This window comes from Chroicocephalus ridibundus, chromosome 11 (genome assembly GCF_963924245.1).
Source record: "Chroicocephalus ridibundus chromosome 11, bChrRid1.1, whole genome shotgun sequence".
Classification (NCBI taxonomy): domain Eukaryota; kingdom Metazoa; phylum Chordata; class Aves; order Charadriiformes; family Laridae; genus Chroicocephalus; species Chroicocephalus ridibundus.
Genome location: NC_086294.1, coordinates 5,731,032 through 5,758,268, shown reverse-complemented (window position 1 = coordinate 5,758,268; position 27,237 = coordinate 5,731,032). Strand labels below are relative to the sequence as shown.

General features: G+C 46.7%; 1 protein-coding gene across 2 annotated transcripts in view; it reads right to left on the bottom strand.

Annotated features, from left to right (window-relative positions):
* The window catches only part of LOC134521769 (rho GTPase-activating protein 7-like), a 61,916-nt gene that overhangs the window by 20,646 nt on the left and 14,033 nt on the right, over nucleotides 1-27,237 (bottom strand). The gene's annotated exons all lie outside the window — the stretch shown is intronic.

The following is a 27,237-nucleotide window of genomic DNA, read 5'->3' as shown; positions in this document are numbered from 1 at the left end:
TTCTGTGCTCCCTGTTCTCCCCGGAGCCCCAGGAGCTACATCAGGCCAGCTAACACCTCCTCTCCTTCATCCACTTGGGCTTAAGAGCTGAAAAACCACGTTCCCCTATCTCAGCACTGTCCTGTTTGCAGGCTGGAGAGCAAACCCAGACTCATCAAGTACTTAGAAAGCAGATGCTACAACGCGTATCAAATCCCTATCAGAATGAACATCAGTGTTAACAGGAATGCTTGGACTAATGACAACTGTGCTGACATTTAGACATTCCCTCTGAGGTGTCTTCCTCACAAGAAGAAGCACTTTATGAACAACAAGCAACCGAAACCACCGAGAAGCTGTCTATGAAACAGGCCAGTCAGCCTGTCTACACGATGATCTCAAACTTCAACTAAAAAAAGTGTGTCAAATTGTCCTTCAATTTTTTAAAAAAACACTTGCTCTAACTAAAAGGGGAGGATACAAATTTCTGCTGCAAAGCATTAGCAGGGTGACCCTTATTCTCAGGATGCAGCGTGACTTTTCAGTTGCCCAGATGTGCTGCCGAAGTCCCGTTTCTTTCCCTTCCCCTGCCTGCGTGCTCCCACCCCTCCTTCCACTGATACTGAGCCTCCGCCAGCAGGCCTGGCCGGCCAAACCGACAGGACGCGATTCACTTTTTTGCGCATGATTTGCGATGCTTTAGCTTTCCGAGATGGCTACCATGCATTCCAATGAGCACCGGCTGCAAGAGCAGGGCAGCGGTGGGGACATGAAAGGAGAGGCATGGCAACATGCAACCGGCCACCAGTGGCTGGCCACCCTTTGGGCACCTCAGCATAGTATGAAACCTTAGCCTAAACGTATCGTTTTCCACAGAGGTGTCTCATTCTAGCTCTCCTATTTCTAAGTAACTCTTCAGAATATTTTTAAAAATCATGGTAGATGCATTACTTTTACTTCTATCTTCATACCACATAGTTTTCCAGTTTTGACGGTTAAGAATCGCATGGCGATCGGGTCGTAATTTATTAAAGGGTTTTGTGTTTAAGTCTGAATCATGCAAAACCATGCCAGCGAGCAAACAGGGGTTTTTGAGAGGTTTTCTTCCTGTTTGCAGCACCTCTACATTAGTTACGCCAGGACCCTCCCTGTCCACCTCTCCGCAGGATGCAAGAGCAGCGCTTGACAAAAGGAATGGATTTTCCCAGCACGCCCGGCTAGGAGACACGACACAGCCTCCCCTCCCCACGGCATGTGAGTGCGGACAGGGGAACAGAGCTCTTGACCTTGACTACATATTACACCAATCCGGAAGGAAACGGGAAAAAAAAAAAAATCCAAATAATTTTGTTCTGTCCCAGTCTCTGTCATTACATAGGAAGATTTTTTTTTCCCCTCCACATGGCGCTAATCCTCCTACAACAGCAACAGACAAGCCCAGAGCCCCCACCTGGAAACCTGCTTGATGTGGCACAGCACAGCCGACCGCTCCAGCGCAGCGCGACGTCGCTCTCGTCACCTCTCATCCCCAACAACTCCCATCCCCCCCAGCCTCCCCTGGCGCTGGAGCCATCCAGCAGTGGTGGAGCTCTGCAGTGCATTTCTCCTACAGCTCCCGAGCCGTCAGCTGGGAGCTGGCAAGTCCTTTACGCAGTGACTCAGATGCTGTCACTGCTGGTCGTGCTGGCAGTAGTGGAAGCGGCATGGCTTTTTCAGGGTCCATTTGGAGATAAAATTACAAGTTTCCCGTTGCATCTTTCTGGTCTGTGTATCTTCCCGGGGTTATAAAAATATACATTACTTCCCCATGACTTAAAGCTGCTAATGAGGTATTTCATTTTATACACGCTCCACGAAAAATGCATTTGCTGCTCTAGAACTATGGTCTCCTGAGGGTGTTCAGAACCGCATTATATTTGCGACAGGATTTCCAATAACTTTTTTCTTTCTTAAGTTATCTCCTCTTACTATAAAGCGAGTGTCTGAACATGTTGTCTGACCCATGTTGAAGGCTCAAGTGCGATGCTTTCAAAGCAGGGTGTTTGCACCGACCAGGGTAAGCAGCCAGGGACACGTGAAACTCTCAAACTCTCCAAAAGCTGAGATGGATCATCAATAAGTGGAAACGTGCTTGGAATTGCTTGGAATTTTTCCAGGATGATTTAGGGTCCATGCAGATAGTGAATATAAATGTCTGGAAAAGGAAAAGGCTGAAATATTTGTCCTCTCCTTCCTGCTTTACTATTGTGCTGGTGTTTCGGAACCACAGCCAACTCTTCAGTTATCACAGCTGGGAACTGCAATGCATCCCAGTACTTTGTGGCAACCTTAATTGCATCTTTATCCAGCCCCTTGGCATTAGCTTCCCAAGCTGATTACTAGGACGCTCAAAGTGACATTAGGATCTTCACTGGCGTCCTTGTCATTAGCCTCCCACGTCAGTTACTGGGACCTAGACAAGTTTAAAGGCATTTTCTTTGCAGACCACATTAACTAGCTTGTCAGTGTTGACTAATCTTTTAATTGCTTCTACGTAAGTTAGAGAAGGTAGCGTTTGCTTTACAAGAATTTCAATGGGCTCAAAGGAATTAGGTATCTAACTCCTGTCGACTTTAGGAGAAATGAGAGTGTAACTCTCTAATTTCCAAATCCACACTTGAAAATTCTTATTCAATTAAATGGGGCAAGAGAGAAGGGATTTAGCTCCCTGCAGTCCAATCCCAGACGTGTTGCTGCTCCGCGCTTCGGTCCTGCTGGCTGTAAAGCAGGAGCAGATACAACATTTCTCTGACGCAGAAGCTCCTTCTGGCTGTTTTTCTACAGGACCCTTGTACACGATTGAGAAATATTTGATGTAAAATTCCTGAGAGGAACTGTAACAGGAAGGGTAATTGCTTGCGTCGATTAGAGCCAATATCAATAAACCTGTAGCACAGAAGTAACAAAACCCAAAACAAGCGTATTGTCTGTGTGCTTTCATCATGCAGCACTAAGTTTTCCAAAATGCCGATAATACCACTCCACATGATATAACTTCAACCTACATGTTAGGAACTACTTAATCCAACAGAGATTGGCCAGTAAGCAATTTTATTTCAAGGGTATGCTGTGCTGACCCTGCTTACAGCTGTTGAGTCCAGGTCAATATAATAAAGCTTACTTGGTCAATGTAATAAAATGTGCTGATATTCCAAGATAGGCTGAGAAGTCAGAAAATCTGCTGAGCGTTTCCTAAATGCATCCAACTATGGAGCAAAAGCAGCAGCTACTAGAAGAGCACAACCCAAAGTGTAGGCAGCCGAGGAACTATGGTCATACACTAATCGTAGAACAGTTAGAGGTGGAAGGGACCTTAAAGCCCAGCCAGTGCCACCCCCTGCCCTGGGCAGGGACACCTCCCACCAGCCCAGGCTGCTCAAAGGCCCGTCCAACCCGGCCTTGAACACTTACTAAAGTAGCACTGTCGGAGGGGAACGGGAGGTCTCTGCAGCACCCACCTGAATCCTTGCCCGAGGACGTACGTGCCACGGGGCAGCCGGCTGAGCCCAACGCTCCCAGCCTCTCCTCCTGCCCACAGACCCGGCCGGCAACACCCCGACCCCCTGCCCCAAAGAAAAGCCCCACAGCCCAGCCCCACCACCCCCGACCCACCGGGCTCAAAATCCATTCTGACGGATTACACCCTTTTTTACAAAATTTGCTACTGTTTCATATTTTCCTTCCTAACGAATACCTCAAGTGGCGTCGCTGTTACCCTGCGCAGGAAAACCTAGGACTGAGGCAGCGTCCTGCCGAGGAGGTGCTGTGCCTGGCAGGAGACTTCGTCTTCTTGACTTCGGGGGGGACAGAAGGGGAGCTGGGACCCGGCCACGCGGTGCGGTTATTGTGTTGCAATTAGGTCCCTTGCCACAACAGTTTTCACGGAACAGACAGAACCTTTACTTTTATTTTGCTTATATAGACCTAGTCTAGACAAAAACCAGTTTGTGGTCTGAAAAATTCATTTTTGCAGTTGAGCAATGGATCTGTGTGCTAAAAACATCAGCATGCGTTGTGACCTTTGCAACTAACTACATTTCTCTGCGTGTACTGTAGTTCATCGCTGCTATGATTTTATTTTCTGCTTTTAATGACGCTGATTAACTGCTCTGACCCAAAATAGCCCCCTCCTCCAAAAAGCTGTAGATGGTGTATTTTGTCACATTAACTTTAAAGGGAAAAAAGAAAACCTTTTGATGTGATTCTTAAGCCAAGATGAGCTTATAGATTTCTAATAAAAATACACGATCAGCCTTTACAACCTGAACAACCATCTTGCGGGGACACTCAACAAGGTACAGAGTGTCATGGAGGCTGGTCTTTGAAGAACATATTGAAAGTGCTAAAACACTTAAAATTATTTCCCTGGGACTTAACTTTAAATCACTAATATCTTCATAGCCGCTGGCCTGTTAGTCATTACAGTTCTATAGGGCAGGCATAAGGATGGGATGCTGTGTTAATTTACAGAGGCCAAAAGATAATTCAAACTCTATGAACTACTCCAGATAAACAGGTCAGGCTCTACATTTCGGTAAAAAAATTCTTGTGATGTTTAGGCTCTTACAGTTTGGAACTTAAAACACAGCAGAAAAAAAAAAAGGAGATTGAATGCAGTGGATAAGCAAAAATTTTCTATTTAAAACAAGAATTCTTCTGGGTTGTGTCACTTTTCTTTTATTTAAATGAAGATTTAAGAAGTGAAGTCATGCGTTGTTCTCTTCATTTCATTTACCCCAATCTCATGTGGGTTCATTATACCCCAATGAAATTGAAACTTATAGGTGTTTCATTAGCATCAGATTAATTTTCCATATAGCAATCAAATGCAAAATTTGCACAGACTTATGATTTATTTTTCATGCAATTGTTTCCTAAACTGGCAATTTGTGCAGCCCAACAAAAAGGATGTTTGATATCGGCACTGGGCTATACAATATAAATGAAATGAAGGCAGTGTGATATATGGGGTCTAGCTGTGATTAACTAAGAAAATGCCTTTTTTGCCAGACCCACCCAAAGCAATCTAAAACGTACACACCCTGCACTGATTAAATTCTCAGCTATGTGCTTGGGTTGGGAAGGCAGAACGTGTAATTTAAATCTGGGGATAACATCAGTAGACTGCTTCCATATGACAGAAATGCTTGAGCTAAACCACGCCGTTTCTCTTCCTCACTCTCATTTTCCTTTGGGCATTTGCCATGAGATGACACCTCATAGCCCTAAAATGCTCATTTTCTCTCTCTTTTAGGTAGTTAAGTTACTTTAACAATAAACTTATGGCAAGCTTCCTAGTGTTGAGTGGGTAACTGATCAAGAAAAAGCCTACAGAAGATCTTATGGGGGGACAACTTCAGGATGACACAGCATTAAGTGAAGAATTTCTGAAGGCTTTTCAGTGAGGAATCACATTCCCCTCTCTTGATCATTTTATCCATCCCATACTGCAATGAACCTGGGGGATCCTTCCATCAGCCTCAGACTAGAGGACGTCCAGCCCACAGACAGTAAGTTTACACCCTGCAGAAGCTGACCCTCAGCACCTATATCTGAAGTACGATATATCTGTTTTCACAGGGGTGTCTGGAATAACGATGTCTCAGTTTCAGAAGAGGCATCTGGGTATTTCCACAGTGTGCCAAACCTGGCCATAGACTTGTGGGGCTACCGATGGAGGTTCCCACACCAGAGGGAAAGATGAGAAGAAAATCCATTCCCTGCTCACCTGGGCTTTTCTGTTCCCGCTGCGCAGCTCACCAAGGGCCACCCGGCAACATTACTACAGCCCCAAAGCTCACACGCCGTTGTTGGGACCGAAGCCTGGAAAATGGGATCTCTTCCCCCAGTGGTCATCAGTGCATGATTTCCTCTTTTCTGAAACCACTTACCCTTACCGAAGCCTCTCCTGAACCTTTCTGATGTGTCGCATGACAAGCTGATGCAGCTTCACCAAAGCCCAGCCATCAGCCCGCTGTAGGTCAGGGATTCTGTACCCAGCATCTCCAAACCCGTTACATCCCACCTTCCTTAGACACCAAGCTTGCTCAAACATGGTGAAAGATAATCCCAGAGACGGTCCTTTAAAACAACTTCAAAAAATACTGCATGAACAAAATTCATCGTTTTCAAAAATGAGCCTGCCACTTCTAAATCCCTCACTCGTACTTAACCAAAACTGCACAAACCCCCCAAGTCACTGAAGTTCTTTCAGACAGGCACCGTGCCAAGCAATGGAGTCACCTCGCATTACAGCCAGGCTTCTTGCATATCTTCATTCTGGTGTCACTGGAATATTTCCCATGCAAATCCATTCACCAGAGATCACCTCACTCCTTTCTTCCCACCGCCCCCTTGCACTGCCGCCCGCAACAAACACTTTTCAGGAATCAAGGCTGAGAGGAATTTCATTTCTGACTTTCTCTTAGTAAGATCCCAAAGTAATCATTTTCCATTTTCCTTGCTGAGGATCTTGAGTTAACACAGGAGATCAAAAAGTATAACTTCAGCTGTGACTCTACTAGCAGGCATCAAGAAAGGTATTTCTATGGAAACAAGTTGTTCAGAGAAAAGCTGCATGATTAATTAAGGAGTTAGACCAACTGGGAGGAAAAATGCAGAGCAAAACACAGGCAATACATCAAGACAGAGTTAAAAGAGATGAATATTAAAGGTAGTGGGGAAGAATTGCCCGTTATAAAGAAGAAAATTAATCAGCTTGATAGAAAAGGATTTGAAATGGGAAATAATCAGATAAAATTAGGAAAAAAAAAGGTTAACAAACCCAAAAACTTCCTGACAAGGAAATCCATTGATTGAAGAGTATTTTCCCAAGGACGAAGACGGAAACTTTATCATCTATGACGCAAGGCAGATTAGACAAACTGCTGGGATGTGTAGTTCAGGGAGCAAAGATGTACGAGCGAAAACCTGGACTGCGTGACTATTTTTCTTCTCCTGTGACAAGAGTAAGCTGAATAAAGTCTTTAACCTTGCTTAAAAAGAGGGGAACAATATTGTTAAAGCCAGATTTTTTGGCTACACTAAAGTGTTGTTGAGACGAAGACAAAACATTAACCCATCGTATTAGAAAAGTAGCATCTAGTTATCATTCTGGCCTTGCTGTCTGCGTGAGAACAGAAATATGAGAAAACAAGCACATGCAATGGCCCCCTGAAATTGACAGTAGATTTTTTTTTTCCCCCCGAAAAGCAAGATAAAATGGTGTGGCTCCAAGTCAGTCAAAAAGCTGTTGGATTATAGCAAACACATCCCCATGGCTTGTTCGGGCTGTTGTCATTCAAAACCGCTCAGACCTGAGTGGGGTTTTTTTTTCAGTATTCACCATCAGAATCTTAAAACATGATTCACATATTTTAAATAGTTTTCATAGCATTTTCTCCATCTCCCAATGAACTTTGCTTGGCTGCTTTCACCGGGACCTTCCAGTGAAACCTGCAGCAGATAAAGCTCTCGCATTTCCAAGCTCACCTAGGAAACACAGACCTGGAATCTAGGGATACTCCTGCTATGGATTTTGGTCCAGGACAAGGTCAGGTAACCATTACTTGTCACTTTTATTTCTTCCTTTCTAAACTCAGCCTTCAACAATTAGGTCACAACAACCTACAGCGGTAGGAAACGTACCCCTACCTCTATTAGAAATCCGTGCAAAATAAAAGCCCGTGAGAATTCCCCTCCTATTATCAGATACCTCAACTAAGACAGAATAAAACACAAACTCTTTTTTTTTAAAGGGAAAGGTAAATCATCTTTGTTGTTCCTGTAGCCCTTAGAATAAGTTGGTCCTTTTAGACGGCTGTTTACCTGCTGCTACAATAACCACATCTACTCCACGTTGTTATGAAAGGAAATATTGTGGAACTGCTGATCCTGGAAAACAGCATGGAGTGTTGCTTTGTCCAGCAGGTGACCATGACTTGGGTTGATCTTCACTCCCTTAAATCCCTATGCCCCCATTTCCACTAAAATTGTGCAATCTGCGTCTCATTACAGCAGGTCAAATCTCAAGCTGGAACTTAGCTTTTGTCTTCTGTTGTTAAAAGTCAAGCATTCTTTAAAGAGGAAAACACGATGCTATCACAATGAATTCCAGGGCTTTTCTCAAGAAACTTTTATGGTTAGACTAAACAAATTGAAGAATTCTTCCAGAACTAGTGAAGTTCCTAAAATGTGGGTGAGAGAAGGTAGCAACAAAGAACGTAACATCTTGTTTCGTAGATACACCAAGAACATTTAACTTGAGAAAGCTTGGGAGAAATGTGCTTGTAGTGGGCGCATGGAGTTCCCTGAGGAGTCTTCCCTCCAGGGATGTATGTCCGTGTCAAACCCTCCCACCTGGCAGCAGTGCACAGAGGAGTTTAACCGCGTGGTGCAGAGAACAGGGTACCCAGAGCAAAATCGCAGCTCTGACCCCCTGCCAACCGAGAAAAACGAGCAGAGTAAACGCTTTGATTTTCTCAATCCCTTATCTTTTTCTCCTATTTCAAGAGCCAATCACAAAGGCAAAGGTGACACTAAAGGCAGAGCCACCAACACTTCTGAAGTCTCCACGTAAAAGCATTAACGCTGCAGAGTACTGACCTGGACACTTGAGGAGCACAGCTCCACAAAACCCGTCCTCACAGGCAGAAGTCTCTGCGGATGGAAAGCCCTCAACTACCTGATGATGCAACCTTAATTTCAGTTCTTTCTACCAAAATTTAGTCAATGTTTTGGATAAATGGAATTGATTTCAAAGCATACTGAATTCAAATTAACACCAACTTCTAGCTGTTGAAGCTTAAAAAAAATTATTTTGCATAGCTTACAGAAAAGAATATGGTTGTTGCTTGTAATTTCTTACTTTTTCTACTCCCAGTAAAGTATCGTCTCTGAAAGGTTTTGCCATCTCTGTTATTAAAGTGCGTTTCTAGAATCATAAGAATACTTGTGCTTGGTTTATTTACACTCCAGCTAGAGAAGGAAATGAATAAACTGCTGAAATGGTTCTGAGAAAGCTTTTATATCACATCTCTTTATATTTGGACCTGAGATATTTGGGAATAGATGACTCTCAACTCTTTTCACGTGCACTATACATAGGCCCATACAGATTTACTGTCATTAATGCCCGGTTTTTGCTCAAAGCAGTATTATTTCACAAAATGCTTTCCCCAGCAAAGCAATCAGGCTGGTATCTGCTGCTCTCCCTTGTAAATCTTTGAAGCAATAACATGTTCCCTAGAAGGAAACCCTAGAGGGATTTCATGTGAGAAACAAACCCAAAAGAGCAAGCCACGGCATAGCCTTGGCAATGTGTGCCAGGTCCTGCTCAGGCACTGAACACAGTGTCCTGCCTTGGACAGTGGCCGTCCTTGCCAAAGACGTTACTTAAAAGGGGAGAGCCAGAGGATCCCATGGGAGGAGACAAAATGTCAAGAAATATATGAAGTTCCTCTACTTAATACGTGTGGAATTGTATGGAAAAATTATCTTCTTTCAACTCTTCCCACATAAGAAGTCAACAGACTGTAATTAGCTTTGATTCACAGAGCCTTCTTTCACCGCCCCTCTGCCCACTGCCGACTGCCTCCTTGGATACATCATCTGCTGCTGGCAGGTGAGCCTGATGGGACGCCGACGTGGAGGTGGCGATGAGGGATTTGCCAGGTACTGGGGCACGCCAGTTCGGAACGGAGGTGGGGATTGTTGTATTTCCCTGGCGTGACCCACTGCTTCTGAAAATTGGTTGTGCTGGTTATGAATTTGAGTCCACCAGGCACAAGTTTCCGAAAAAAAGAAGGGGAAGAAAATCCAGCAGCAAGTGCTCATTCCTGCACAGATTATAAAATTCGCTTTGATCGCCTAATATACACACTCCAGTATAAATGGTACTTAACTGAGAGAGCTCCTGGTGAACCAGATGGAGTTCAATATAGGACTCAGCTGCCACTGCTCAACATTTAAATTTTACGTGGAGGAAGGAGTTAGGGAAAGAAACAGCTCGTCTTTGTCTCAAATCTGAGATGCAGTCCATAGTCAGCCGTGTCCCATGTTTTCTGAAGTGATTCTGGAATCTATGCGCCCACCGGCTCCTCCCAGGGGCCTCCACACCGACGCCGCAGAGGTTTTGCGTGGATGCGAACCCTTTGGATGCAGCACCACCACTGCGCCAGGCTTTGGGCTTGGTACGCAGGGAAACAGCGTCACAGATGAAACCTCCTCAAGACATTGCAGTGTGCCACCATTCCTTGTGAAGTGGGTGGTGGAACATACAGATGGACAGAGAGACAGGTCCTTCCCTCCGGCATTCAGACCTTGCTGTGATATTGCTGTGAACCAAGTTGAACAGGATCTGTATCCAAACTCTGGATCCCCTTTCAGTCATCATTCTTGAAAAACAGCATAAAAAACCCCGGCGGTTTCCAGCCTGACCAGAAGAGCAGAATATCCCTTGTGCTTGTTTCTCTTCCTGTCTTCATTGTATCTAAGCTGTTGAACAAAGCCACTGGACAGAGGATTCCTCAAAGATCCAGTGGATGCTCATTCCAGCCACAAATCAAAGCAGCTGGACAGGTGAATTTTTTGCCAATCAGCCAAAGCCAGTATTCCTAATTTTAGCAGATTGATTTTACACAGGAAAAGACAGTATGTCTTAACAGCTCAGGAAGCGGCGATAAGCAAGTGCCATACTAGATCAAAGACTATCCCAAGCTTATCTGTGCTTGCGGTCAGATCTGCTTGGTTGGAAATATCCTGAGAAAAGGTTTGCTTGTGAGTTTTTCCAAGAACTTCCTGCTTTTGAGCTAAAAAAAAAAGTCACAGAATTAAAGACATCTGAATTTCAGTATTTGGGAACTGGTGGTCCAGCGTTTTTACCATCTATGTGGCATTGCCATCAAGGTGAGCACTGTGATGCAAAAGAACACGTAGTGTTTTATGCCAAGAGAGCTAGGTACAACAGCTGAAATGAATAAGACGCACTAGAATATGTAAACTTTGGAAATCTCTATAATCTATTGGTGAAATTGCTGATTAGAATAGTAAAATCTCAAAAGTAATGAGGTTTTGATAGAATACTGATTAAACCTATTTAGCAAATACTTACTTGAATTCTCCACAATAGTTTGGTTTGTCCACATGCACGTCCTCGTTTCATTATTGGCAAGCATTTGTGAAACCATAATTTTGCTCAGATGAATAACTGGGAACCAATAGATGTTACATACGACTAGAAAATCTGCTGTTCGGTATGAACAACTAGTATCACAGTAACTTTGAGCAGTTTGCATTCCCCTCATAGGCTGAAACTATTTCCAAAGATATTTGATGAGTGTTTACAAATCTATTTCCAAGAATGTGTCAACAAGAGAGAAGGAAAAAAGTGCGGACATTAATTTGAGCCAAATCTATCATTCTAGCTTATGGACTGATTTTATGATATAATTTATTTCATTTGCTGTTTTCCCAACTCAAATTTATCATCAACAGATAATTCTTTGAAATCTTTGAGAACTTTCTAGAAAACACCACAATTCTTTTTCTGTGGTTTTTTTTTTTTTTTCTGTGCACTCTTTTCTGTGACATATACTTCAACTTTTCATTTGAATTACTAATGTTAGGCCTACAGTAAACTCCTGAAAATGCAATTTGGGAGAAATAATAGCCAAAAGACTTCAATAAATAGCCTCGAAAAATCCCATCAGTAGACGTAGCATTTTCATCTGAGAAGCAGAACAGCTTGTATCAGGACCTCAGAGAAGCTGAGACTCATTTTAGTTTTTCACTTTGGCACTTTAAATGAGATGTCGAAGGGAAAAGGAATAAAGCAACCAATGCCGGGCGGGGGGGGGGGGGGGCGCGGGAAGAGACCACGAATCAGAAAGGCAAAGTGTAATATTGCAGTACTAACTTTTAAACCTGTTTTCCAAATGGACAAACTGTACTGTCTAGACAGGTAACTACAGAGGCTCTCCCGTCGCAGCCATTATGTGGATTGCGACAAGGGCCAAGAAACAGGTCAATATTCTGAATGTTTCAAAAATAATTTCCTTTAGAAAGTGGGACGACCTTGGAAAGACGACAGTGGTGCTCTAATCACAGATTTCATTTTTACATTAGGTCTGGAATGGGTGTCAAATCGACTTAAAGCAATATAAAACTGGATTCAAATGTGACAGTAGGCTCAGCCTCTTTAACGGACTATAATGTATCTGAGCAATGCCTCGTAGCTCGTTTTAATCTCTACATGGCAATCGTTTACTGAAAGAAGAGAATACACTTCACATAGGACAGCAGCTTTTATAACATTTTATGAATATTTCAAAGCTCATAAAATAAATATTTAATATAATTAATAGAGAATGTCCAGCTCTCACACCTGTGACAGGAATCCCATTTCCCCTCAGTCCAGCGCCCACCTGTCCTGACCTAAATCGCTCTGTCTAACAATGCCGAGAAGAAACTGCTGGAAGGCCTTGGATTGCAAATTCATCCCCTTGAGCTTCCTAAAAGTCAGTTTTCTAACACTGCAGATGGGCACCGCGAAGGGGCAAATAGCTGACAACCGGGGCAGGGACGCCTGGCAGCCCCGGCAGAGTTTTCCTGTCCCCCGCGTCCCCGCTGTCCCCACGCTCCCCCACCTACCAGGCACCAGGAGACCCCGGGCAGCCGCCTCCCGCCCCCGCCGTGCACCGGCCAGGGGGTGGCCGAGCATCCCTCCGGCCGGCCGGGCTGTGGGCCAGCTGCGCTTGCTCAGCGCCACCCAGCTCCCTCGGCGGGGGCTTTCCAACAGGGAAGGGGACGACTCGTTTTGCTCCGTGTTTTATGGACCCAGCGTGTCTCTCGTCAGAGTTTAAGTTGTGTACATAACTCGTGCTGACCTCTTCCTTCTTCTCCGAAGCACTTGCCTGAGCCAGATATCTGTCGGGCGTCACAAGGCTGCTTATTTGACGCACTATTTTTAAATAACTCACAAATATTTAAACAACATTTCTGTCAGCGTTACATGTTTAGAAGACATCCAGAAACGTCGAGAGTGCCCGAGCTGGTTGGCCCAGCGCGAGCAGAGCACCGCGGCCGCTCACCGCGTGGCCTGCGACTCGCACCGGCGTGGGCAGAGCCCCTGGCCAGCTTCTCGGAGGCTCGCAGCACCCCGGCAAAAAGCCCTTTGGGAGACAAGCTAGGTACTCCCAGCACAACCGTCTGAGCACAACCAAGCCTTAATTGTGGTTTAGTCGGGATTTGCCTTCTAGGAGATAACAAAGGACCCCAAGTCACTAGTGAAGATATCAACACCCGGTCTTGGTTCTGGGATCTCTGTCAGGTTCTGCCGCCCCTCCCAGCTCCTCTCCTAGAGGAGATGAAAACACCCATCCTGGCTAACCTGGCCATCCATCCAAACCTTTGCCAATCTAGGAGAGGCTGTAAGCCGAGGTCTGAGGACTAACTGCGCAGCATGAAGTGAAGACAAATCCAGTTGGATTTTAATCCTATTTTAAAATTCATTTAAGAAACATGGCTGTATCTTCCCTAACATCTCCATAACAACAACGTCTCTGACACCAGGTGATGGATGTAAAAAGCACCCACTATCCAGGCACTACTGTAAACCAGTTTCTGTTTTGGAAACACAGCAAGGCCAGTAAAGCTTGGTTTTTAAGACCTTAAAGCCTTTGGGCTGGTTATTGAACTACTTTGCTATAACAGACTTTCAAAACTCAAGAGTATTTCACACATTTCGAATTTGAAGCAGCTTGCTGCTAAGCTGTTCAAATAAGAAATACTGACACTAGACCACCCAAACCACTAAAACCCATTGATAAAAGCACTTCAGAGCAAAAGACCTCGCTTTGCTTTAGCTGACTTCAGATTTCAGCAGTGCCCAGTCCTTGCCTGGGGCTGAGGTGAAGCTTGGTGCCAGCCTACGGAGGATGGGAGGTGCGTACGTACTTGTTTGTGTCCAGGCACAGCACAACTCCCAGCTTATGGAGCCAAACAGTTTTTCCTTAGATGGCTGGGCTGTGTAGGCTATTATAGGACGTGGAGTTGGCAGGTCACAAGAGTATGCATTGTCCTGAGAGAGGGCTGGCAAGACGTATGAAGCAGACTTCAATTCTTCACCTTCTTTTTTAAGCAATGAGGCAGATAAAGGTGGCGGGGTTAGAATAGTAGAAAATACACATGCCATTTCCTCTGCTTGCCAAATATCCACAAAATTACTTGAGCTAAATGTCATGGGCTGGTGCAGAGTTACATTTGGAAGGTATAAGGTACCCGTTAGCTACCTCGGCAAGGCAACAAGTCAAGTATGCATTCCATACATAAAAGGCTTTAGAAGGATCAAGAAAAAAGTCCGTTATCCTGTCAATACCAGGATGTCAGCCCAGGCAAGAACCTTATAAGTTGTGCCCTTCAGAAGAGCTAAGTTTCTCGCTTTCTGCAAAACACCTTCGCCTAGTATTTTGGATAATACAAGTCTTTTACATATTTCTCAGTAAGATGTTTTGCAGAGAAGGTATCATCTCTATGTCTACCACTGGCAGTGAAATAAAAGGATTCAAGCCTTATGATTCCAAATGCCCTTTCCAACACCTTCCCCCTATAGACAAAGTAGGAACCCAGATTTCAGCCAGGGACGTGCCACTTTTTGTAGGTGTAAAATAAACCTCACAAGAATGAACGGGCAGGCAAGTGCGTACTGCACTCCGTGTGTTTCTAAAAGTTTAGGGATATTTACCTTTGCTTAAAAAGCACTGCCACATATTTCAGTGACAGGAGGATTTGTCTTGTCTTCCCACGTTTAAGAATAACTATTGCTGTCAGGTTCCAGCTGGATCCAGGGAATGCTGTGAAGTTTCCAGCTGCGGTATTCAGATAGCCCTTACCTCTGATAACACAGAGTGAGGAAGTATCTGGGCTGATAGGACCTGATGGGATGGTTTACATCAATATCACTTACTCAACTCCACTATAACTTTTTGCAGTTCTTGTAAAGGAGACAGGATAGAAACATAAAGCGCTCATACACTCCCTCTTTTCTCCTCTCCAGAAATGCCCCACTTCATCTTTAAGAAGCAAAACCAGCAAAAGTAAAAAAAAAAAAAAATGGGCACCGCTCCCTTGCAACATCAAGCCAGCATAAGCAGTGACAGCTCTCACATGAAATATTTTACCATTAATGGCTCCAATAGAAAGTTTTCGGGATGATCTATGGAAGCTCTGCAATCAGAAATATTATAAGCTTTGCTCAGCCCCATTTCAAATTGATGGTTCTCTGATGAGAGGGGAGGTGCCCTCACTTGTACTGTCACATTTGGAAATCCATTTAAGTCCTTTTGATGTTATTTGAATGACCACTTCTGAAAGGTTACAAAAAATGCCGCTAAGCCATATTTGTTTTTTTCTGAGATGTTTGGAAAGTGTAAACACTTAAATCATGAACCAAGTGCATAGCGTTCATATTCACCATACCTTTTAAAAGCATACTTAGCATACCACCGAGAAAGATTACGCTGCTGACAGAAATCAAGCGTCTGGATTAATTTAAAGGAGTGCATTTCACAATCCATCATTCCAGAATAGGAGAACAAGGAACTGCTTAGTGAAATTAAATGGTGAGTTACTCTGGAACAAATTAAAGGAAATTCATCTCTGCACCGTGTCTAGTCCAGACGTGTAATTCAGGGCTGAAGCTATTAAATGCCAAGCAGTCTAGCTGCATTTCATAAAGACTGCATCATTTTACAACCAATATTTATTTATTTGCACTCTTGCACAACATGGAAAGCAGCAGGATTTGTAACACGAGTTGGCAGTTTCAGGCCAGCGCTCTTCAAGGACTTTTTGAAGGAGAGCAGGTGTGGGAAAACCAGCCTGGGAATGGCGGGGCAGAAGCAAAGCCCTGCTGAGCCAAGAGGAGAGCAAATACAGGGGCTGCTCCTGCTGCGGTGTGTTTGAACCCGCAGCAGGGCCTTCTTCCAGCATGATGTTCTCCTGGGATGCTTGGGTGGCCACCAGTGGTTGGATTTGGTCCATGTCTCTCCACTAAAGGGCTGACCCTGGCCAATGCGCGCCCAGCTGGTTCAATGGGGGTATTCTGGACTGAAGGCTTGTTTTCTTCTGAGAAAAGGATTTACTTGATAACCCAAGAGCCCACATGCAGAGACAGTCAGGCTCAGCAGAACGTACGGTCTACTGAGAAGATTTTACAAACAGTAGAAAGAAAGAAAGAAATTAAGAGAGGAGTGTAATAAGGAATATCCAGCTGCTGCTCTGCCGGGCTCTGACATATCCATAGAATCATACAATGGTTTGGGTTGGAAGGGACCTTAAAGATTATCTAGTTCCAACTCCGAACCTCCAACCCCCAAATCCGCCTCACCTCCCGAATCTGCAACCCCCCCTTAGTGCCCATGTTCCTTCTGGGCTGCGGGCTCCCACCAGGGGCTGTGGCCATGTCCCCTGGGGAAAAGTCCTCCTGTTTTCCCATCTGCTTTGCTCTCTTGCTTCCTTTTTCTCACCATGCAAGGCCAAGAAGCGATGGTGAGAGCGAGCAAGAAAACAATCTCTCTCGCACACACATATACATCCTGGTGTAGAAGAAATGTCTCACACCTCCACACCTTCCGTGTCAGCTTGCAAGCAACGGCTCGTGGAGGGGCCCACTGAGGAGCGAGAACACGCACATCTACCCATGGGATGACGGGAGAGCAAGACTTCAGCCAGCTTGAAGCATGAGAGAAATCCTCAGAGCATAAAGCTCCCTTTTCCCAGGTGGGGCAGACACTGGAAGGGCGGGCAGTGAAGCTGCCCTTTGGGCTGGCAAACGGGCAAACCTGAGGAAACAGCCAGAGGTGAAGTGACTGGACGGGAGTCAGCAGCACTGCCCTGGCTCCTCTCCCTGTGGAGTGAGGGTGCGTAACTTTTCCCCGCAGCAACGTGTGCCCACAGGCTGTGAGGGGCTGTGCCCCTAAGCTGAGAAGTCCGGCTGTGAGTCCGTCCTCCTACAACCTTGCAAGCATGAAATAACAGCCACGAGCTACCACCTGAAGCTTGCCCAGATGCTGCAATTAGCAAACATGCCAAGCGGATTTCTTATTTGGTAGCAGGAGCTTATTCCTCTCTTCGCTTCCGACCTAACGCATTTAGGCGTATCTTGTAAATCTCATACGCTAATCAGCTTGAGAGTCAATGTTTCCGTAAATTCTGATTTCCAAAGCGCTGTGCTTCACCAGAGCAAAAGAGGCATCTCAGTCCCCCAGGTCCTGTCCGCACACTCTAGAAAGGAGCAGCACATGGGGGAAGGTGTTGCTCTGAAGAGCTAAGCTAAATCGGAGAAGGCAGAGCGAGAGAGGAGATACACTGCCATTGCACGAGGTCCCACCGCAGGTGAAGGGGCCATGCTGAAGGCAAAACCTCCTTACAAACCTCAGCCTTTAGGGCCAGCTTGCTGCCGCGCACTGTCTTTTCAGAAATCAGCATGGGATTATCATTTCCATCACTTTAGCGTGAGTAATCCTGCTCTATTCTAAATGGGAGCTTCTGCTGAAATACCGCACGCTTGTTTTTATGCGTTTGGCAAAACACCTTTTCCTTTTATTGCCTTGGCCAAAATCAGCCCAATTTTTCAGGTTGATTGGGCATTTGGCAGTAATGCACCCAAATGGCCCTCTACTGCTGTATGATAACTGAGTGTCGGCACAGGGAGATTTATAGCAGTGAGCCCCAGGTAAGGATGCTCCATTTTCCTGCAGACTGATTAGTACTGTCTAGTCCAGTGATTTAAGTGTTTTTTCAAAGAACACATTTGAAGAGCTGAAATGGATACGTATTGTCAGCTTCTGGCAGTTTAAATGCAAACAGCTGCCCTGAAAGCTCTGTGCAGTACCACAAAGAGATGAGCCTCTATGAAAGCTCGTCAATCAAAGAAGATAAATCTTTGTGTCGGTTCCAATTATTGAGATACTCCGGTTAACTCAGGGAATCATAGACATTAGACTGGCTTTAAATGCCCACGTGGTTGGGACCATACCATTGCTCTTGGGAGGCAATTTCACTGTCTGACAGATCAAGAGGCTTTTCTCAGCTAGTTAATTCCAATTAAGTTTTTCCTCTCAATTTCATCCTACTATCCATTATCCTCAGTCAGCTACCCTTAGCAATTCCTCTCCTGCCATGCTGCTCCGGCTAAGAGGCCTGGAAATGGTGACATTATTACAAGTACCTGGTGATGACACCCACGAGACCTCCTAGCGCTACAGCCTCAGAGCAAAGACGGTTTCTGCCTTAAAGAGCTTCTTCCAGCTGCTCAGGCCTTTACATAAAGCCATACGCTTCGATTTAGGAGTACCAGTAACCTCCCCTCCTCATGCTTTGCCTCTTTTGTCCTCTGATAAGCTTTGTTTCTTCTGGCTACCCTGACTTCAACTACACAAGCGGGAAGATGAGTTGAGCTGGTGTAACACCAGAAAAGAGCTGCTGCAGAATGGTCTCCTGATACTTTGCTAGAATGCTACAAGCAAGCACCGGTGAAAAGGAAGACACTGCAAGTATAGATCACATAATACAAAAAAAATATTTTTTTTCTGGCATACTGCTGTGTCATGAACCTTACATAAAGGAAAAATTACAGGGGATTCCATTAAATAGTTCCTTTTCTTGCCTCCCCGCAAATTAATGAGAATTACAAAGTGGCTGGGAATCACTGGTGTCTTACCTCTGATCTCGGAATGTGCTGGTCACACAGCTCCCCGGCTTCCCTTCATGACACTGGCGTCTCTCTCACGCGCTCAGGAAGACAAATGGAATTAAACCATCTGTAAACATATTCCTCCAGCTCAGGAAGGTCAAGGGTTTTGCAAGTTTATTTCAAGAAACAAGAGGAATTCAGCCCTTTCACCAGCACAGCGGTGAGCATCAAAGGGTGGCACACTCCTCTGAGGAAGCAGATCCCCTTACCAGAGGGCGGGTGGAGGAAGCCCCAGAGAAACTGGGCTGGAGGACTATGGAGGGCACCAACACCCCTTCGGCTGGGGCAGTGACCAGCGGGGGACCCAAGGGTCTCAGCTTCCCGGATGGAGGGCTGTGCTCTTGGTCTACTCAGGACAACATGGGATTGTGTCAACCAACCTGGCATGTCGGAGTAACTAGTTTTCACCCTGGCTCTCAGGAGCGGAGAGCAGGAGCCACTGCTGTCGTGACAGTCTTCAGACCATGGCTGGTGGTTCCTGGGACAGGCATTGCATGCTCCTCGAGGGCCCTTGTTAAACCTCAAAGCTCAGCTAAGCAGCCGCAGAGTCTAAAAGGGTCAATACAGTAAGCACCAACTGTAGGAAATGTAAAGAAAGATGTCTCCGTGTGAGAACCAGCATCAGGGCATGCCACACCTCATGAAGATCGCCATAGATTCATGTGAGGACAGCCTCCCCCTAATTCACTGCAAACTTGAGCAGTCACTCTTTATAACACGGATTTTTCTAGGCACGAGGTGGAGCCAGCATACATGAATGAGTGGGCTGTACTGCAGCGCCCAGTCGCTTCATGGTTTTCTATGTAGAGTAGAGCTTTTATTATTTTGTTTACTTCTTTTTTTGCATCAAAACAGCGTGAAGATATGATTTTTTAAAAGCAGAGTCAGGCTTGCCCAAACTCTAGAAAATGGTCAAAAGCGAGTGTGTTGGATCAGAAAAATCTCTGAAAACTGATGTTTCCTCTGACTGCACCTAGGAGAAAGCCTGGTGGGCTGCCACAACAGCAGCCCCCCACGGCCAGCTTCATGCCGTGGTTTGCGTAGCACATGCTGGCCCTGGAGAAGGCAGCCCGGCCTCCCCAGCCTGGCCAGGCTTTGACCCAGCACGAGGACCTCAGAGCAGCTCCCGGCTGCCCAGAGGCTCTTTCCTGCTGCCAGTCTTCTAAACCAGCCAGTCCTCTTTCAAGTGCCTTTTTAGCATCTTCACTTAACCATCCGTAGAATTTGAAATTGGCTCCTGTGTGATCATACCTCGTCTGCAGCATGTGTCCCACCACATCTTAAATATTCACCAGTCTTCCTTGAATCGTGAGGGCATGGGCTTGGAGAAAGGAGTTAACATAAGGAGGAGATAAATATTCTACTCATTATCTGCAAAAACAACATCTACTTTAGCCATTTAAAATACATAATCAGTTCAGCGGCAGAATAAGCTGATTATGAAACCTGTAGTTATTTTCTCTGGCAGGACAGAGAGAAGTATTACTAAGAAAAAGAAAACTGGAAGAATTCCAAAATTGCCAAATAGCTGCTCTTGGCTAGAACCTCCATGGTGGGTACAGCAGAATGTACGAAGCCAAATTTGGCCCGTGTTGCACCAGCTAAAGTCCAGAGGAACTGCTCGGAGGTCGCCTGAAGTCAAATGCGCAGAACTGGGCAGAAGTCCCGCGTAGATTTACACCCGTGATTCATTTTATACTACATGCTGTCCTGCTGAGATCCCAGGGATAAAGTGTGTGCATGGTCAAGTCAAGGTTTGAGCTCCAACCTGGATTTACACCAGTGTAAAGGAAAGCACTACCAGCCCCAGTATTTATGTTATTCCGGCCAAGTAAAAAATGTAGTGGCAGCTGTGAACAGTCCGAAAATCAAAACCCTGATGGGAGGACCTTCAGGCAGAGGTTTGGGTTGTTGTTGCAGCTGACTCTCTGCATCCCCTTTATCTTTTTTTTTTTTTCTCCTTTCAGAGATGTTTGACCTTAAATGCAAAAGGATAACATGGGTCAGGAGGAGTGTTTATTATGTATGAGCTATTTTTCTTTCATGTTAGCAAAATCCTTTCGTAGAAGTTGGCAGAAGTCCTTGTTACAGCTAAATTTCAGACCCATGGGTGATCTGGAATTTAACATTATTTATGTCTCAGTATAAAAAAAGCAATGAAAAGGAAGCAAATGCAAAGAAAATAATCAGAACACAGCTGAGGTCTGGTAGCTTTCCTTTTTTAACAATTCAAGTCTATCACTGCCCTTGTCCTCACTGATGTATAACTATTTCACTGGTCTGAGGGTTTGCTATGGGGACGCTGGAGTATTTGTAGAAATGACACATTAAACTTATTTCTGTGTTGTTTCACAGGCAAGGGGCACGAAGCATTTCGCAGATTTAAAGAACTAACTCGCACAGCAGAGCTCCTATTTACAGATGTGCCGACACCACCCGCTCACAACACTAACGCATCGACAGCAGTGCAGAGATTTTGCAGTTTAAATCCTTTGCAGTACAGGTACGGAGAGGAACGCTGAGTGGGGATGAAATCCTGCTGCCACCACTGAGGTCCCGCTCCAACCTCTTGTCCCGCAGCCCCTGGCTTTGCACTGGGTTGGGGTGCCAATCAGTCAGGCTCCACCATCCTCACTCACTCCACGTCGTACGTGGTTTCTCAGCAATTCACCTCCCGGCTCCAGGGAGCTATTTGTACCATAAGAGTAACTGCTGGGCATGAACAACAGATAAAGTCCAGCCCTCTGCTGCCAACGCTGTCCAGACTTACATGGTTGCGGAGCCCATCGCTCCTGAAGGGTGGGGTTGCGAAGAACGTTTTTAGGAAAGGGCTATTTGTGTTTGCTTATTCCCAGAATGGTCCCAGGGTCAAACCCATACTGGCTGCTTTTCCAAGCCTCGTTTACTTGCACACAAAAAACTAAAGTACAAGTACTTAAAATATTCAGGAATCAGGTTTGCTTCTTGTCCATGTCATTTCACAGCGATCTTCCAACAAAGCTGAAGAAAGCCACAGTTGCTCCTTATACAAACGTGCACAAGAGAACACACTCTCAAAAACCGTCTATCATCCCAGGCAGGGGCCAATCCTAGTGATGGGACAAGCTCTGCCCACACTCTCCCTTAGCCACTCACTCGTCCAGAAGCCCTCTCTTCAAACAGACACCACCCCTGGTTGAATAGCTCACCTCCCCGACGCGCAGAACGCATAGGTGACTAAAATAAGAAAGCAAGCAACGCCAGACAGTCCTTCCAAAAATGGCTCGGCAGGAGCTGGAGGAAGCTGTTATTACTCGGCTTGGGGTTGAGATGAGCCTTGAAAAATACATTTAAATGCACTATAGTTTTCACTTGGAGGCGTCCTCCCCCTCCAGCATTAGCAGCCATTAAGTATGTGCATGCTTAATGCTTTGCAAGCTCCGCAGCAATCAGGTTGGATCAGCAGAGGGAACTTGCCGTAGTAATTCAGGTGTCTGAGAATGTCAGACCCTGGAGGTACAGCTAGGGTGACATTTTCAGAAGCGTCTAAATTTCTTAGACTCTTCAAGCTCCATTGAAACTCGCTTGAGGTGAATTTGAGTGGAACTTAGGCTCCCAAATCTCTTTTGTGCTTTAGAAGAGGCGAGCTTCTGTCTTTAAATTTCACAATAAATAACAAGCAGACTCTGCTTGGAAAGTCGGATATAGAGCAGGAGTTTGGATAGCATGATCATAAGCATAAATGAGCACAATTCCTTTGAATATTAAAAGTATATTTAATGTGGTGCACAAGGTCACACAGCAAATCAATGGGCAAAACTGAATCATAGCCCTAAGGGCACATTACTTGCAATCAGATGCAGGAGTAATTGCACAGACTTAAAAGCAGCATTACATCAACTTAACATACGGCTAGAGAGGGGCTTGGGGGGGCTCACTGATTTGCTGAAGGGGAGAAAGAGCCAAGAGCAGGGCTGACATTACAGCCTATGTAGCCTAATGTAGCCTACATTACAGCCTACAGCTAATTTCAACACACAGGTAACCTGGCACTAGAAAGCCTCCTTCTAACTTATTATCCATAAAACTTCCGGTTTTAGTGTCATAGTTTTCAGATTCCACTGCTGGAAATACTAGGAGTCCCCCACCTGAAGGACACATCTTACTGACTATTGGCACTTACTGGCTATTGTTGGGGGAGAACCCAAGATGAAAGGCACCCAGTGACTTGGCTCCCGGTGACATCCAAGCTGACAGGAGAGCGGTAACGCCTGCTGAGCAGGTATGTCCCTGTGGTGGCAGTGAGAACATGCCCCTTGGCTGCTGGCCCAGCCGCGTGCTTACCAGCCCTACCTGACAACCACTCGCCTCTCATTTCAGCTGTCAAAACTCTCTTTATGCTAGTGCTGCCTTTCCTGTTTCCTAATCTGGATGGTTCCCTCAGTCGTTTCTCCACTAGAATGCTCACGCATTTTTTTGAAAACATCTAAACAGGAAGAGACCTGACCTCTCCTCCCTGGACATCGTGTGCTCTCTTCTCCTGGCAACAGACACTCGCTCCTGTGCCAGCTGCTGCGGCGACTCAGGGACAAGCTGAGGGGTGGATCCCATACCTTGGGATGGCACGTGGGCCCTACTTGTGCGCGCTAAGGATGTGCTGGGCTCATCTTGAAATGTTGAGCAGTCTGGGGATGTCACTCAAAGCCCTTCCTATTGATGCCCAGCACGCCCCACTCCTTCCAGCTCACTGCCGTGCCTGACTGTGCAGACAGATCCCAGCAGGTCATGGAGGAACCACCCCACAGCTCTGAAAGCAAACGAAAAATGCCCATTGACTCAGCTGGTCTGATGTTGAGCCAGATACTTAATTCGGGTAGATATCAGGCAGCTCCTCTCCTGCGCACTTCCACTGGGCACAGAATGGTTTTGGGGGTGGTTTCCGCCTGGAGACCTGCTGGCTCTGGGGCATCGTCACTGCCTCCTCATCTGGAAAGATACGTCCCCTGAAGCAGAGCCGTCACATTCCCCACCAGCCAGAAAAGGCCCCAGGGGGGGATTTCACTTTCCCTGCGATGGACAAGCTCTGCACCCCAGGAGCCTGACCTGTGCCGTTGAGACGATGGGTGCTGCAGGCACTGAAGCCCTGTTTGCTGTGCACGCGCTGAGCCCAGCCCCAGCCAGGCTGCAGGACCCACGGGGACATGTGGGGCACCGGGGGGGGGACCAGGGGCACTGCCCACCGCCGGGCTCCAGCACCTTTCCCAGGAAGGGCAGTGCTGCCCTCGACAGACACCGTGTGCCAGGGGATTTAGATTGGGCAAACTCCCTAAGAGGCTGCATTAATGTGTTACGGAGTCGGGCAGCTCTGAAGGTGCAGCCTAGAGGCAAACTGAAGAGGCGGCTTCCTTACAGCTAGAGAGTGCAGGCTCTCCTGGCAGCAGCAGATCACAGCTCCAGGGGCACTGCGCCCAGCCACAGGGAAACCAGCGCGAGTTCGTATGAATCCAGCCGACACGGGAGTGGGATACATGGGAAAAAGTCAGGTTCTGACTTCAAGAGGGGGAGAAGCAAATACACTTCCCTTCCAGGAGTATTCACATAGGAAAGGCGTATTCACTTGGGAAAGGAGCAAAGCAACGCTAAAGCCTCTGCCAAACCTTCTGGCTGGGCGGATGACTGCTCCGGGCGAGCCGCTGGCACAGCGAGGAACCCGCCTCGCAGCCCCCGTGCCAGCTCTTCCCCTCCCAGGAGTTGCCCCGGAGCCGTGCTAACACGCTGCTGTTCCACATACCTGGGCGAGCTTTAATTGCCAGGCTCAGGATTCAGCTCTTTCACTGCTGCAAATCAAATGCTGATACCTCTGAGGGCGACAGAACAGCACAAGAGTGAAAAAAATACCCGAAAACCAAGTGAAAGGGAACTCAGGGCCCTGCATGTCTCTGTGCCCACACATTCCTCCTGCGGAGCTCTTGGGCCAGCTGCCTCCCGGCCCGCGCCTTATCTGCACTTCTCCTTGAGAAGCCCTAATGTGTCTGGAAACCAAGTTTAATACATACGCTGGTATCCATTAAACATAGTTGTGTGAGGGCCTTGCAGCAGTTTTTTCAGGCTGCAGAATTATTCTGAGATCAGTGATAACTACAGAAAATTAGATTTATGTTAATTTTAAGTGTAGAAGGGGGGTTTTCCCCCAAAGGGTTGTTGTCCTAAGTCCCAGCACCATCCTACAGAGGGAAACCTGTTAGACAACGCCACCTGCATCTCCACGCGGGAGAAGGCTTCCTTCCTCGTGCTCTGGCAGTGACTGATGCTGGGGCAGGAGGTCTCACCCGGCGTTGGCTGCCCGGAGCAGGATTGTCGCCCCGGGGGCTGATGCGCCTTCCCCAGCTCCCACCTCTGCCCCGCACCCCGGGGAGCACGTGGAGCCGGCGCTGCGTGCTCCCGCCCGCCACAGGGATGCTGTCGTCACCACACCGGGGTATTTCCTCCTGGGAACTGCCACAGAAGAAGCACTACCACCACCTCCTCTGCAAGGACATCGCTCAGCCTTAAGACACTCAGGTGGGACAGCCTGGAGCGGCTTTTGATGGTTTTCCTGGTGTTGACATGCATCTCGCCTTTTCTCCTCTCTGTATGTATCCCGAGCATCCATCCTTCCTCCCCACCAGAACAGGGAGCTGAAACTGGAGTCAGAGGCCCCCAGCACCAAAGGGTGGCCCCTACCCAATAAACCCTTCTCTGGAAGGGCAACCTGCTGTGCTCAAAGCACCTTCTGCTCCGCTAGTTATTGCAGGTGACCGGAATGATGTGGTGGCTCAAGTCTCACTCTCTAAGGAGAAAGCAGCACGCTGTGACCAAAGAAGATCTGTACGTATTCTGGACTGGTGCCATGGGGAGAGGGGGGTGGGGAGAAAGGCAATCCCAGACAAAGCAAAGCAAAATGAGAACGTGTTATTGGTCAGAGAGATTCATGTGGTGAAAATTAATGGTAGCCAGCGGTTTGCAGCTATACCCCATCCATCTTGTCTGTTGCAGAGAGAACACGCACCTCGGTGTGTGTGCAGCGCCATGTCTGACATTCAGGTCACAAGCTGTAGTTTAAATTTCCCCAAGTTCTTCTTTGTTTAATGTCTTATCAGTTTGGAAGCAGTTCAAGGAAAATCCCTGCGATTTCTCCTTCCAGCTGCTTTAAACCACTCTCTACCTTCTGTACGTAGTAGCCTAATCAGCTAAAGCATTGAACATATAGATAAAATATTGAACATATAGAGCCCTCCGCTACGCTGGTCTGATGAGACGCATTGGGCCCACGGCCTCAGTGGTGACAGCAAGAGAGAGTCTGCTACGGATTGAAGGGCACTGAGGTTCAAAATGAGTTTTCTTTGTAGAAAACTTTTGAAAACCACAGGCTTTTTAGGAATGTTTTTATTAAATTATGGACCCTTTTGAAAAACCCTTATGCCCTTACGCCCAAACCTTTACACATCTTCCCATGCTGACGTAGCAGGGAGAGCCAGCAAGGGAACCGTCGGGTTTTCTGGAGATGGGGAGGAGAAAAGGATTAGATACATACATACACACACTTGAAAAAAGGTGTGAGTTATAAAGATATTGCTTTGCCTTTTCCCTCTTCAGCAGTGGTGTCTGACGGGGAACTGCTCCCCGCGGCCAGCCTGGGAGTGGGCTCTCGGTCTTTCAAGGTGACTTGTCGGGCACCTCCTGTGGCAGGAAAGTGTGTGAGCTGGGGGCGCTGTGCAGCTGCTGCTTGGAAATAGAGGTCTACTGCTCATAGGCACACACTGCCGTAGGTCGCTCCCCACAGGCTCTGGGGCACCTAGGCTAGTAAGCGCTCCACTGTGTGTGAAGGTCCCCAGATCTGTCCTGATGGGAGGAGACCGAGGGCACAGGCACGCTGCGATCCAGGGGGGTGGGAAGCGGCTCCCTTCCCCATGCTCCCGGTGCACGAGTCCTGCCTCCCCTCGCAGCGTGCCCGTGTCTGCCCAAAGTCCCCATACGCAAGGGGGGAGCAGCATCCTGCCCAGGGACCTGCTCTCCAGGTTGAAGGCCAGCGTTCAGAGTGCGAGATCCCCACTCGGGCTGGGCAGACCCTGGTCTCGAGATCAGCGATGCTGCTGAACACGAGGAAAGAACCCCACCGTCCACCCCAGGTAACACCTGGATGTGTCATTTGCTCCGTTTGAGATTGTCAAAAACATGCTCATTTTTGATGGTGGATGAATGCAGCAGAGTGATGCCATCATCACTTCGACAGCTACACTTCACTGAGGAACCACCATCGAATGGTGGTACCTTCCACCGGCAGGTTTTAAATGCTGTCCTTCGTTTATTTATTGAGCAAACGCACCATGCTCTAAGCTACTCCTAGCCTTTTAACAATATACCCGTTTTTTTATAAAACTGTAACGAGTTTAGAAGATGACTTGCCTATCTCATGACCAGCCTGCCCAAACCCGACCACGTACATATCC